Source organism: Pleurodeles waltl, chromosome 1_1 (genome assembly GCF_031143425.1).
Source record: "Pleurodeles waltl isolate 20211129_DDA chromosome 1_1, aPleWal1.hap1.20221129, whole genome shotgun sequence".
In the NCBI taxonomy this organism is placed as follows: domain Eukaryota; kingdom Metazoa; phylum Chordata; class Amphibia; order Caudata; family Salamandridae; genus Pleurodeles; species Pleurodeles waltl.
The window spans coordinates 707,925,976-707,939,169 of NC_090436.1; positions in this window are offsets into that span (position 1 = coordinate 707,925,976).

Here is a 13,194-nt window from a genome sequence, read left to right on the forward strand (position 1 = left end):
CTCTTGTGGCCAAGGGAGCTATAGAAAGGGTCCCGATGTCAGAAGTAGGCAGTGGTTGTTATTCCCACTACTTTCTGATTTCCAAAAAGAACAAGGGACTTCGCCCTATCCTCGATTTAAGGGACGTCAATCTCTTCCTCAAGAAGGAAAAATTTGAGATGCTCACACTTGCTCAGGTCTTTTCTGCCCTAGACCAAGAAGACTGGATGGTAGCGTTGGACTTGCAGGATGTGTATTTTCATATCCCTATCCTGCCTGTCCACAGGCGTTACTTGTGGTTCAAGGTGGGCCACGAGCACTTTCCTTTTACCGTTCTCCCCTTCGGTCTCACCAGTGCCCCTCGGGTGTCCACCAAAGTGATGGTGGTGGTGGTGGCAACTCATCTGCGCAGGTTAGGGATTCAGTCTTTTTCTACCTAGACGATTGGCTGTTGAAGGCTCTTGCCACCCATCTCCAGACGACAGCGGACCTCCTGCATTTCCTGGGGTTCACTATAAATGTGCCAAAGTCACACCTGACTCCCTCCCAGAAGCTCACTTCCATCGGAGCTGTTCTGGACACAGTGCAGTATCGGGCCTATCCTCCGAGCAGCGAGTCCAGGATATTCCGGTTATGATACCAATGTTTCGGCCTCTATCCTGGATTTTGGTGAGACAGACTCTGAGGCTGTTTTGACTCATGGCTTCCTGCATCCTATTGGTCAAGCATGCCAGATGACATATGAGGGCTCTGCAGTGGGACCTGAAGTTCCAATGGGAAAAGCATCAGGGAAATCTTACCAACGTGGTTCAGATCTCGGAGGGAACTGCAGTGGTGGTTAGTGAACTGCGACTGGGTCAAAGGCAGATTCCTCTCCCTTCCCCAACCAGATCTCACAATAGTGTCAGATGCGTCACTTCTGGGATGGGGTGGCCATCTTGGAGAGGTGGAGATCAGGGGTCACTGGTCTCCGGCAGAATCCGGACTCCATATTAACTTGTTGGAGCTTCGGGCGATCCGGCTAGCATTAAAAGTATTTCTTCCTGTTGTGAAAGGGAAGGTAGTGCCGGTGTTCACGGACAACACTACAGCAATGTAATACTGCAACAAGCAGGGTGGTATGGGGTTGTGGACCCTTTGTCAAGAGGCTCTGCGTCTCTGGACATGGTTGGAACAGCAGAGCATAACCGAGGTGGTTCATCACCTGGCAGGTTGTCTGAACGCCAGGGCGGACTAACTCAGCCGACGATGCTTAGCGGATCACAAATGGTATCTTCATCCGGAGGTGGAGCCAGAACTCTTTTAGCAGTGGGGAGAGCCTTGGTTAGATCTGTTTGCCTCTGTAGAGAACGAACAATGTCAGCAGTTTTGCGCGTTGGAGTTTCCAAGTGGGCTATCGCTAGGCGACGCTTTTCGCCGCAAGTGGAGTCCAGGCCTTCTGTACGCCATTCTGTCCATACCACTTCTGCCCAGAGTTCTCAAGAAAATCAAGAACGACCGGGCCCAAGTAATCCTAGTGGCTCCGAATTGGGCACGGAGAGTCTGGTATCCAGGGCTTCTCAAAATGAGCATCAGTCCTCCAATCAGGTTGCCTCTTCGGGAGGATCTTCTGTCGCAGCAGCAGGGGAAATTCTCCACCCTAACCTGTCAACTTTACAGCTTCATGGGTGGAGGTTGAGCAGCAACAGTTGATGGTTTATGACCTCCCTTCTGAAGTCTGTGATGTCATTCTGGCAGCCAAGCGTCCCTCTACTAAGTCGATTTACGCTTGCCAGTGGAAACGTTCTGTTTCATATTGTGCAGAGAGGTTTATTTATCCTCTTTCTTCTTCTCTATCTAATGTCCTTTTGTTTATTCTATCTCTTGCCCAACAGGGTTCCTCCTTAGGGACTCTCAAGGGCTATCTTGCTGCCTTATCGTCTTTTCTACGCTTGCCGGACCAACCATCTTTGTTCAAGTTTCCCATCGTTCAAAGATTTTTAAAAGGGCTTGTGCATGTTTCCGCCTGTGCCTTTTGTCATGCCCCAGTGGGATCTTAATCTTGTACGTACTTTTCTAATGTGTGCTCCTTTTGAGCCTTTGCATAACTGTCCTCTCTGCCTGCTCACTATCAAAACAGCCTTTTCGGTGGAAATTACATCTGCCAGGAGAGTGTGTAAGCTGCAGACTTTATCCTCGAAACCACTGTATCTCACAATATATCATGATAAAGTAGTCCTCAGAACTCTTGCCTCTTTCCTCCCCAAAGTGGTGATCCCTTTCCATCTTGGTCAAAATATCACCCTGCCTACTTTCTTTCCACCAGTGCATCCCTCTAAGGAAGAGGAGCGTCTCCATCGGCTGGACCCAAAAAGAGCATTATGGCTCTACCTTGACCGCACAAAAGAGTTCCGGGTGGGCGACCAACTGTTTGTGGGATATGCTGGTGCAAAGAAGGGTTGGGCAGTACAGAAACAGTCCATTTCGCGCTGGGTCATTCTCTGTATAAAGATTTGCTACACTTTGGCCAAGAAGCAGCCTCCTGAGGGCTTGAGGGCTTACTCTACTGGAGGAAAAGCTGCTACCACTGCGTTAGCTCGTGGTGTGCTGGTACTTGACATCTGCCAAGTGGCAACGTGGGCTTCCTTGCACATGTTTGCAAGACACTACTGCCTGGCTAGCCAGGAGAGAGGAGCATTTTGCCCGCTTGGTCCTGCAGGATTTCCTAGTGTGAAATATATCCATGTGACCCGCCACCAAACAATCAAGCGTAAAACTAAAGTGTTTGTTGGTTCTTCCATGACTCTGCGCTTGTGGCGTGGGAAGTTGTGAAAAAAGAACTGACGTACGCGCACGGAGGTGGCGTCTATATAGACAACCGTGACATCACAGATGTTGACGACGCCACACGGAGCTGGACAACGCACGCGGATCCGAACAACGCCACCCGACGGCGCGCACAGGGTATTGCTCAGCAAAATTCCGGATTCGAAGCTGATGTCAGGGAATTCTAAGGTAAGGAATCTGCAGCTAGATAGAGTCTATACCATATAATATGTTACCAAAGGTAAGTAACTTGTTCTTTTGGTACTCTGGGTACTTTACCACTGCTGATCAGTCCTAAAGTGCAAGTGCTCCTGTGTAAAGTGTACATGTAATTGGCTTTTCCATGATTGGCATATTTAATTTACTAGTAAGTCCCTAGTAAAGTGCACTGGAGGTGCCCAGGGCCTGTAAATTAAATGATACTAGTGGGCCTGCAGCACTGATTGTGTCACCCACTTTAGTAGCCCTCTAAACATGGTTCAGACCTGCCAATGCAGTGTCTCTGTGTGCAGAGTTAACCTGCCAATTCGACCTGGCAAGTGTACCCATTTACCGGGCCCAAACCTTCCCTATTGATACATGTAAGACACCCCTAAGGTAGGCCCCATGGGCAGGGTTATGTCTATGTTAAAAGTGGGACATGTACTGACGTGTTTTACATATCCTAACAGTGAAATGCTGCTAATTTCGGTTTTCACTGTTGCAAGGCCTATCTCTCTCACAGGTTAACATGAAGGCTGCCTTTAAATAACTTTAAAGTGCAGATTCCCTTTGGGAGCAAATGGAAATGTGGAGTTTGGTGTCTCTGAACTCACAATTTAAAAATACATTGTTTAGTGAAGTTGGTTTTTAGATTCTTAGTTTGCAAATGCCACTTTTAGAAAGTGGGCCTTTTCTTGCTTAAACCATTCTGTGACTCTGCCTGTTTGTGGATCCCCTGTCTGGGTCAGACTGACAGTTGGGCTGTTTGTGAATCTCCTCTAGACAGTGCGATAAAGGGAGCTGGGGTGTAGCTTGCGTATCCTGATGGGCCATCTGACCTATAGTGGAGGGAGGAGTGGTCACTTACACCTGAATGGGCTGTGCCTGCCCTCACACAATGCAATCTTCAACCCCCTGGTATGTGTCTGGGACCAGGCCTCGGCAAAGCAGGATCCTGTGAACAACAGAGACTTTCCTTTCAAGTTTGCCAACTTCAAAGGCAGAAAGTGGTATAAGTAGTGGACGTAAAACCCAGATTTCTTCAAGATTGCTTCTGGGATCAAGAGGAACCTCTGCCAAGGAGAAGAGCTGAAAAGCTGAGGAGAAGTGCTGCTCCTACCTGTGACTGTGCTTTGTTGGGCTATCCTGCAGTTGCTGCTTCTGCCTGTGAACGGGGACAAAGACTGGACTTTGTTATGCATTCCTGCTTGAGAAGAATCTCCAAGTGCTTGTACTGAGCTTTCCTCCTGTTTTGAAGTCTCAGGGCCATCAAAGACTCCACCGGGTGTCTCTGTTGAGACTCCTGCCCTGCCAAGAGGTGTCCTATCCAGTCCCTGGGCCCTTGAGAGGTGAAGTTGTCACAACAAGGATAGAAATCCACGCACAGAACACCGTGCGTGGAAATGTTCAATGCGACACGGCTGAAAAATGACATGCCACCCGCTTTGCGGCAAAAATCGATGCTCCACCTTCATCTCAGCTGGGAGATCAACACATCGCAGCTGGAGAAATGACGCAACACCTGCTTGCGGCTGCTGGTAATGACGCAAACCCCAACGCAGCGCGGTTTTCCAACACCATGCAACTGGATTTCTCACGCATCGTCTCTTGGCGTCAAAGTCATTGTGAACCTTTGTGGATCCAAGGTGCCCCATCTGGAAATTGACGACTCGCTCTCTTGCGAGGGAGAAAAACGTTACATCGCCGACCCGACCGAAGAAGAAAACAACTCAAGGCCTCACTTGCGAGTAGGGAATCAACGCATCTCTGACTTTTCCAATGCCTGTTAGCCTGTGCGGCTTTATTTTTAATGCAAACCAGGTACATTGTAAAAAATCAACATTTCCACTGTTTTCCATGGAGTATGAGTCCTATTTTGAAAATTCATATTTACACTTGTGAATGTTGGATTCTTGTCATTTTCGTCTTGTCTGATTTAGATAATATTACCTATTTTTCTAAACTTGTGTGTTGTCCATTTTGTGTTTTCACTGTATTACTATGTGTGTTGGTACAAATACTTTATACATTGATTCTGGGTTAAGCCGTTCTGCTAGTGCCAAGCTACCAAGGGGGTGAGTAGGTGTTAACCAGGTGTGTTTCTCATTTCCCCTGGCTAGAGTGAGGGTCCTTGCTTGGCCAGCAAGTAACCTGACTGCCAACCAAAGACCCCACTTCTAACATTGGTGATCAGCGGTGAGGATTGGAATTGTATTTCTACTTGACATACAGTGATTAAGTGTGCACTACTGTTTTTAGTGCAGACCATTACATGACCACATACTACTTGTCTTTGTGTTTTTGATCTTTTCTCTTTTTGGACTTTCTCCTGCTTCCATATTTTTGGTGATTTTAGATTTTTTAACTTCTCTTGGGAACTCTCTGTTCTTTTTGGAACTTTGTATCTGCGAGTAAACCTTACCAACATATATCAATCTGGAAATGCACCAGCTGTGACTACAAAAGCTGTTTTTCAGTTGGAGAAACTGGAGGAGTACACAGTGGCTCAACTTAAGCAATTTTGTAAGGATCTTTTCTGCCCAATCAAGAGCTCCGCCAGGAAGGAAGAGCTGCAAAAGACATTGAGGGCCTGGGTGGCAGCCAGGGAGGCATGGAGGTACATAGAGGAGGAGGGTGAGGAGGTGCAGAGTATTCATATGTGGTAGTGGATGTGCCTGTTCTGCCTGGGAGAGGGTCTCAAGGGCATGTAACAGTGTGTCATCCAAGGGTCTGAGTCCTGAAGAGTTACAGGACAGACAGGTAGAGAGGTTGCACCAGTTGCTATTAGAGACGCTTAAAATGGAGATGGAAGGGAGAAGGTTGGCCACAGAGGAGAAAAAGATGCTATTGGCTCATGAGCTCAGTTTAAGGGAGCTGGATCAGAGGAGCCAGTCTAGCAGAGATGGTGGCAGCAGTAGCTCATGGCAGCCTGAAAGGAGGGTACACATGCAAAAGGACTTAGTAAAGAATTATAAGAAGAAGGATGACATCTAAATGTGGTTTAAGGGGTATGAGTCAGCTCTCCACATGAACATGGTCCCTGAAGCACATGGGGGGGCGGGTCTGTGGAAGCACTTTGAGGTAGAGAGGAGGGACACTCTGACATCATTAGGGGATCCTCATGGGCTCACCTACTCTATCATGAAGTATGACCTAACCTCAAGATATGGCCTTACCCATGAGCAGTACAGGGATACGTTTAGGTCCTACAAAAAGAAGGAATCCCAAACTTGGTTAGAATGTGTTGACTCTTTTTGCAGGTCACTGGATGGTTGGGTGAATGGCAACAAGGTGACAACCTATTTGATTGCTTGGGAGCATTTGTCCAGTCTTTGTTTTCCAGAGCTGCACCAACAACTAATTGACAGCAAGCTGACTGTCCCTAGAAAGCTTGTGCAGGAAGTGGACTGGTGGGAGAGCACCAGGGTCCAGAAGAGGTATGGGGGAGACCATGCCAAGGGTGGGCAAGGTTCCCATCAGAAGAAGTGGGAGGGTAAGGGTAATCAGGGGGAGTTCTCTAAAAGGCCCCAACCTAGTTCCCAGGGTAAGGATTCCCAGCCCCCAGCGGAAAAGGAACCATGGGTCTTTATAGGGAAACTTGCAGGGAAGGGTCCCCGCAAGTGCTCTGCCTGTGATCAGGTGGGTCACATAAGGGGGGATCCCAAATGTCCCAAGAGGACACAGGCAACCTCTGGTGCTCAGTCACAGGGTTTGGCTAGTGTAGCTCTTTGGGAGTAGTTGGTTCCAGGTGGGTGAGAGCCAGCTGAGATGACCTTTGTCTCACTAGGGGACAGTGAGATGGTCCAGAGGACCCTCATGCCTGAGAACACTTAGAAATACAGGTAGTGGGTGACCATTAATGGACAGAGGGTGGAGACTCTGAAAGACACAGGAGCCAGTGTGACTACGATGAGAAGTCACGTGGTGTCTGAAAAGCAGATAGATCCCCATTTACTTCACTAAGTAGTTGTAGTAGACAACTCAGTGCGCCTGTGCAGATTGGAGCAGGTTCCCTTTGAATGGGTGGGGGGTCTCAGGTTCCTTGAGGGTAACTCTGAGTCCAACCATACCCTGTAGCTTGTCTGCTTGGCAAATATCTGAAGGATTCTCCTTGGAAGGAGGTAGAACACAGCTCTCACTTGAAGATGTTGGGTTTGCCTGGGTAGGTGGGTTTGTGTGTCCACTCGGTCGGTGGCACCCAGTCAGGGTGATCAGGAGACCCTGGAGCCTAAAATAGTGGCTCAGGTGTCCACCAAAAGGGGGAAGGGCAAGGGGTGTGGATAACCGCCCACCCGGAGGAGGCTGACCCTGAGGGGGATGCCCCGGAGCCCATAGGGGAACAGGTGGCTGAGCTGAGGGAGGTCCCTGAGCTGACCCAGTGGCAGCAAGAAGGGGGACCAACCAGGACGGCATTCTGTGTGGCACAGAAGACATGCCCTACTCTGGAGGGTTTGCGGAAGCAGGCTGCAGACCAGGTGTTTGGGAAGGAGTCTGGGTCACATCTGATTTATTGGGAGGATGGCCTCCTCTATAGTGAGCCTAAGGTTGCTGAGCCTGGGGAAGCCCGTGTGCTGGTGGTCCCTCAGTGTTTCAGAGCCTTCCTACTGGTTATGGCTCATGATGTGCCTTTGGCTGGACATTTAGGGCAGGACAAGACCTTTCAAAGGCCCCAGGCTTTTACTGGCCCCAAATGCGCAGGCACTCTGATGCATATTGTAGGTCTTGCCAAATTTGTCAGGCAAGTGGCAAGAGTGGGGGGAAAAGTAAGGCTCCCCTCCAACCTTTCCCTGTTGTCAGCACCCCCTTTGAAAGGGTGGGTATTGATATTGTGGGGCCTATGGATCCTAAGACAGCCATGGGCAAGAGGTTCATCCTGGTCTTGGTGGACCATGCCACCCCGTACCCGGAAGCCATATCCCTGAGATCAGTCTCAGCCCCGGTGGTGGGAAGGGCATTGATGGTTTTTTTTACCCGCATAGGGTTCCCCAAGGAGGTAGTATCTGATAGGGGTACCAACTTCATATCTGCTTAAATGAAGTTTCTGTGGAAGGAGTGTGGGGTGACATACAAGTTCACCAGTCCTTACCACCCCCATGGAAATGGTCTGGTTGAAATATTCAACTGCACCTTGAAAGACATGATTATGGGCCTATCAGAGCCCTTGAGGCGTAAGTGGGATGTCCTCTTGCCATACCTTCTGTTTGCTTACAGGGAGGTGTCACAAAGGGACTTGGTTTTAACCCCTGTGAGAGAACATCTGAGTCTGGTTAGGGAAGACTTGGAGAAGGCCTCCAGTAAGCCCCTCCAGAATGTAATTAGCTACATGCTGGCCTTTAAGAACCAGACAGCACACTTCAGGAAGCTCGCCCCAGAGAACCTGGAAAGAAGCTAGGAAGATATGAAGCACTGGTACAAACAGAATGCCACTCTGGTTAAGTAAGAGCCTGTCCAAAAAGTGTGGGTGATGGCCCAGTGGAGTCTAGGGTGCTCCAGGAGAAGTGGGCTGGGCCTTTTGAGGTGGTGGAGCGCAAGAGCAATGTCACCTATCTGGTGAAACTGCGGACTCCCAGGAACCCTTTGAGGGTCCTGCACGTGAACCGCCTGAAACCTCACTTTGAGAGATCTGAGTTGATAATGCCCCTAGCTACAAATGACGGGGTAGAAGATGAGAGTGAGCCTCTTCCTGACTTCCTGTCTGCTGAGGAGAAGATGGGTCTGTGAAGGGTGTGAACCTCTCCCCCTGTCTGACCCCAGAGCAACAGTGGGACTGTCGCTACTTGTTGGGACAGTTTGCCTAACTGTTTTCCTTGGTCCCAGGGGTCACTCATTTGTCCACACATGATGTGGACACTGTGGACAGTCCACCTGTAAAACACAAGATTTACAGGGTGACTGACAAGGTCAGGACTAACATCAAGGATGAGGTGTCCAAGATGTTAGCTTTAGGGGTTATTGAGTTTTCCAATAGCCCTTGGACCAGCCCAATGGCCTTGGTCCCAAAGGCTGCTGTCCTGGTGCCACTCCAGAACCCATGTTCTGTGTAGACTACCGTGGACTCAATGCGGTCACGAAGCCTGACGCACGCCCCATCCCCTGAGCTGATGAGCTCATTGATTGGTTAGGGGCTGCCAAATATCTCGCTTTTTAATGCTTGGGTACTGGCAAATTTCTCTGACTGACGGGGGGGGGGCAAGGATATGTCTGCATTCCCCACCCCAGAGGGAACTACCAGTTAGGGTGATGCCCTTTGGGATGAAGATTGCACCTGCCGCTTTTCAGAGGTTGGTTAACCAGGTTTTGGCTGGGCTGGAAGACTTCAGTGCCGCCTACCTGGATGACATTGCTGTGTTCAGCTCCAGCTGGGAGGAACACTTACAGCACCTCTGCAAAGTGTTGGAGGCTCTTCAGAAGGCTGGTCTCACTATTAAGGCAAGTAAGTGTCAAATATGGCAGGGTTATGTGGTGTACTTGGGACACCATGTGGGGAGTGGCCAGGTGGCACCCCTACAGGCAAAAATTAATACCATCCTGGCTTGAGAACCTCCCAAGACCCAGACTGAGGTGAGGGCCTTTCTAGGTCTCACAGGATACTACATGAGGTTGTCAAGGGGTATGGCACTATTGTTGCTGCCTTGACTGAGTTAACCTCCAAAAAGCGACCCAGAAATGTGATCTGGACTGAAGCTTGCCAGACAGCTTTTATGCCCTGAAGGCAGCCATGTGCAGGGCACCTGTGCTGAAGGCACCTGACTACTCTAAAGAATTTGTTGTGCAGACTGATGCTTCAGAGCATGGTGTGGGAGCAGTGTTGTCACAGCTAAATGAAGAGACCAGCCTGTAGCCTTCATTAGTAGGAGGGTAGTTCCCCGGAAACGTAGATGGAGTGCCATTGAGCGTGAGGCTTTTGCTGTGGTCTGGTCGCTGAAGAAGCTAAGAGCCTATTTGTTTGGGACTCACTTCTGGGTTCAGACAGACCACAGGTCCCTCAGATGGTTGATGCAGATGAGGGGTGAGAACCCAAAACTGTTCTGGTGATCCATCCCGCTACAGGGAATGGACTTTATGGAAGAACACTGCCCTGGAACAGAACACATCAATGTTGATGGTCTGTCAAGATTCTTCTGCCTTACTGATGAGAACTCCCATGAGGTTGGGTAGTTCTTCCCACTTTCAGCTAGGGGGAACACCTGTTAGACCTGGCATCCTTACTGTGGTCTCCCCTGTCTTTTTCTTCCTCTGCTTTCCATGTTTTGACTGTGTGCTGGCTCTGTTTTGCTGTTTTTGGTACTCTGGGAACTTTACCACTGCTGACCAGTGCTAAGGTGCAAGTGCTCCTGTGTAAAGTGTATGTGTAATTGGCTTTTCCATGATTGGCATATTTGAATTACAAGTAAGTCCCTATTAAAGTGCCCCGGGCCTGTAAATCAAATGCTACAAGTGGGCATCCCACACTGGTTCTGCCACCCAGTTTAGTAACCCTGTAAACATGGTTCTGACCTGCCACTGCAGTGTCTGTGTGTGCAGTTTTAACCTGCCAATTCGACCTGCCAAGTGTACCCACCTGCCAGGCCCAAACCTTCCCTTTTGATACATGTAAGGCACTCCTAAGGTAGGCCCTAAGTAGCCCCATGGGTATGGTGCAGTGTATGTTAAAGGTGGGATATGTACTGATGTGTTTTACATGTCCTAAGAGTGAATCCCTGCTAAGTTCGGTTTTCACTGTTGCAAGGCCTATCTCTCTCACAGGATAACATGGAGGCTGCCTTTATATAATTCTAAAGTGCAGATTTCCTTTGGGAGCAGATAGAATCATGGAGTTTGGTGTCTCTAAACTCACAATTTAAAAATACATATTTTAGTGAAGTAGTTTTTTAGATTGTTAGTTTGAAAATGCCACTTTAAGAAAGTGGGCATTTTCTTGCTTAAACCATTCTGTGACTCTGCCTGTTTATGGATTCCCTGTCTGCGTCAGACTAACAGTTGGGCTGTTTGTGAAACCCCTCTAGACAGTGAGACAAAGGGAGCTGGGGAGTAGCCTGCATATCCTGATTTGCCATCTGAGCGAGAGAGGAAGCTGTGCCTGCCCTCACACAATGCAGTCTCCAACCCCCTGGTGTATGTCTGGGGCCAGCCCTGGGCAAGGCAGGATCCTGTGAGCAACAAAGACTTTCCTTTGAAGTTTACCAACTTCGAAGGCAGAAAGGAGTATAACTAGTGGACCCTAAACCCCATATTTCTTCAAGATTATTTCTGGGATCAAGAGGAACCTCTTCCAAGAAGAAGTGCTGAGGAGAAGTGCTGCCCCTGCCTGTGATTGGGCTATCCTGCAGTTGCTGCTTCTGCCTGTGAAAGGGGACAAAGACTGGACTTTGTTATGCAATCCTGCTTGAGAAGAATCTCCAGGGGCTTGAACTGAACATGCCTCCTGTTTTGAAGTCTCAGGGCCATCAACGTCTTCCTCTGCCAGCACCTGGACTCTCTGCTGAGACTCCTGCCCTGCCAAGAGGTACTCTATCCAGTCCCTGGGCCCTTCAGAGGTGCAGCTGGCAGAACAAGGCTGGAAATCCACGGCCAGAACACCGTGCAGGGACATTTTCGATGCACCACCTGCAACAGGGCTTAAAAATGACATGCCACCCGCTTTGCGGCAAAAATCAATGCTCCACCTGCATCTCGGCTGGAAGATCAACACATTTCGGCTGGAGAAATGACGCAACACCTGCTAGCGGCTGCTGGTAACGACGCAAACCCCCATGCAGCGTGGTTTTCTAACACCATGGGACCGGATTTCTCACGCATCGTTCCTGGGTGTCAAAGTCATTGTGAACCTGTGCAGATCCAAAGTACCCCACCTGAAAATCGACAACTAGCTCTCTTGCAAGGGAGAAATACGTCACATCGCCGACCCGATCGGAGAAGAAAACAACGCACGGCCTCACTTACGAGTAAGGAATCGACGCATCTCTGACTTTTCCAATGCCTGCTCGCCTGCGCGACTTTATTTTTTATGCAAACCAGGTACATTGTGTAAAATCAACGTTGCCATTGTTTTCTACGGAGTAAGAGTGTTATTCTTTAGAAAATTCATATTTAGACTTGTGTATGTTGGATTCTTGTTGTTTTGGTCTTGTCTGATTTAGATAAATATTACCTATTTTTCGAAAATGGTGTGGTGTTTATTTTGTAGTGTTTTCACTGTATTACTGTATATGTTGGTACAAATACTTCTACACATTGCTTCTGGGTTAAGCGTTTCTGCTTGTGCCAAGTTACCAAGAGGGTGAATAGGAGTTAACCAGGTGTGTTTCTACTTTGCCCTGACTAGAGTGAGGTCCTTTTTTGGACAGGGAGTAAGCAGACTGCCAACCAAAGACCCCATTTCTAATACCATTTTTGCAGATTATAAAGTTAATTGCAGAATATTTGATGCAACACCCAACCCCAGACAGCCTTGTGTTATCCACAAATATGGTAAACCCAAATCTTTTCCCGACCACTCCACTGGATAGTGAGTCAGCGAGAATCAATGCTATGGGAAAAAAAGTCTTTAGATCTGCCAGTTTAGAATGATTGTCCCCAAGTGCAATTTATCTCTTGGGCCAGTACAAACACACACACTCATTGGGAGATGGCACACCAGATGTTACTGGTTTTGACACTTTCACTCAGACAGTGTATGATGATTAGGATCTTGTAAAGTATGTTCTGTATTCTGGACTGGAAACTACAGATTCTAGTTCCTATTTTGTGAGCACCGCTGTCATTATTAGATGACACACCTATATGTGTTCTGCTAGATTGTCAGGTGACAGCCATGCTTCCCTAGTGTACGTGATGACACTTGATAGATTGTGGCTCTTTGGCAAGAAGGCTGATGTAGCATTAAAGACATTTAAAGACAATAGAGCTGTGAACTGCTTACTGGGATTACTTTTCCCTGCTCACCAGTTCCAAAAGCAACATAGGTAGTTCAGAGTATACTTAGTGCGTTTTGTGTATTGCTAGTGACAAGACTCTCAGCCTGTACAGCAGCCTACACAGATTTGTTAGGTTAGAGGAGTTCCCAAACAATGAGGCCAGCAGCTGCAGCAGTCTTCCTGATTACCAGGGACTGCTGCAAAACCTATTTAGCTTGCGTTCAATCTTATGTTGAGAACGGTAGACCACAGAATCCAAAAATGTCTACCTTATGTTTGCATTGGACAAATG